The sequence below is a fragment of the Austrofundulus limnaeus genome, unplaced genomic scaffold (genome assembly GCF_001266775.1).
Source record: "Austrofundulus limnaeus strain Quisiro unplaced genomic scaffold, Austrofundulus_limnaeus-1.0 Scaffold181, whole genome shotgun sequence".
In the NCBI taxonomy this organism is placed as follows: domain Eukaryota; kingdom Metazoa; phylum Chordata; class Actinopteri; order Cyprinodontiformes; family Rivulidae; genus Austrofundulus; species Austrofundulus limnaeus.
This window is the reverse complement of record NW_013952583.1, coordinates 939830-941469: the sequence shown is the minus strand read 5'-3', so window position 1 is coordinate 941469 and position 1640 is coordinate 939830. Positions and strand designations below refer to the sequence as shown.

The window sequence follows — 1640 nt, the reverse complement described above, 5'->3', positions numbered from 1 at the left end:
ATCACAGACTTCAGTCTATACCTCAAATTTTAGATTGTGTTGATAGATAAATAAATTACAGAACTTTTATTTAAATGCTCGTCATATTTGAAGCAGAGAGGAGCACCAAGCGGACTGACCGAGGAAATCTCCAGTCAGCCTGTCTGGTGACATTAATCATATTAATCGTCAAATGCCAAAAAATAATCGATTAATGTTTTTCTGACGATTAATTGCAGACGATACGATTATGCCCAACCCTAGAGGTTAGTGTCTTATCGATCCTTCAGCCCCTCCTCCTGATGAAAAAGTCAGATGAATGTGACATGAGCGTTCACACTGCAGTCACTTTGAAAACATCAGATATATATCTGATTTAAAACCACATACTGAAACGGCCTGGGTCAGATTTGAAAAAAATCGGATTTGTCTCGTTCAGACTGTCATATAAAATCGGATATGAGTCAGATGGGTCAAAAAAATCTGATTTGGGTCGGATTTGCCTGCAGTGTGAATGTAGCCTATGAAACAAACTGCTCCCCAAGATCCGGATCCCTTCAAAGAGCCATTTATCCCATCTCTAGAAGGTTATAGGAAAAAAAATTTTTATTGTTACAACTTTTTTTAGTTGTAGTTAGTTTATGCAAAAAAAAATATTAGCCTAAAATCTTTGTCCCATGTTTTATCATGATCATCAGGCAAAATCACATAATTATTCAATGAGTATAAGCACTGGAATCTAAGAGATACTGACCCTGTATTTACTTAATATCAGATTGATACAGAAATTTCTAGCATAACCCACCTCTAGTATCTGTCACGTGGCAACAAAATTAATGTGCATCTTCATTTGATTATTGACTCACAGCCCTCGCGAGTGTTCAGATCCCCTCTATGTCATGATCTGTGTTTTTGCTTTCATTTTTCTAGTGTTTCTGTGTTTCCCTGTGTATACCTGCCTCTGTGTTTCCTCCCAGGCACACCTGATCCTCATGTTTCCACTCAGTCCCTTGTTAGTTCACCTTTATACTCTGTGTCCTGTGATCAGTCTGCATCCATCCACTGTGCTGCTTCCCTCAGCCTGTGCGAGCTCTCCATGTTTCTCCTGAGATTTTGGTAAGCTTTGGAGCTGTCTTGCCAGGGATTTTGAGTTTATTATTAAAACCTTTTTGCCTGCCTGAATCTCACACTCTATTCCTCTGGTTCAGACCTCTAGGTAACGTTTCTGTTTTACAGTCAATAACTAAACTTCAAATATTTTTTTACTTCAAGGTTTTTGACACCTGAGAGACACCGTAGCAACTGCTTTACGTTTGGAAGCGGGGGGTGGGGGTGGGGGGAGGACCAGGGAGGATGATTCAACCACTCAACCACTAGATGTCGCTAAAAACAACAAATCCTACACACTGTGCCTTTAATTTGTTCAAATATTAATTAGAAATGGTCATTTCAGGACCTGCCCTACTGTTTGCAGTTGTCTTCAGTGTTTGCCATGCAGCTTTGTAGCTCAGGTTTTCTCACTGTGATCACGCTGCCTCTCTTAAATACAGTATACTCAAAAAACAGATGTAGTGGATTTTATGTAAAATATTATGTTAACGGGCAAAGGTAATACACATTTAAAATTACTTTACATTTACTTAAAATAAATGTAAAGTAAT

The 1640-nt window shown here is 38.5% G+C and overlaps 1 protein-coding gene across 1 annotated transcript in view; it reads right to left on the bottom strand.

Moving 5' to 3' along the window:
- Positions 1–1640, bottom strand: part of pacc1 (proton activated chloride channel 1) — a gene marked incomplete at its 5' end in the record, with an annotated part of 6314 nt that overhangs the window by 3745 nt on the left and 929 nt on the right.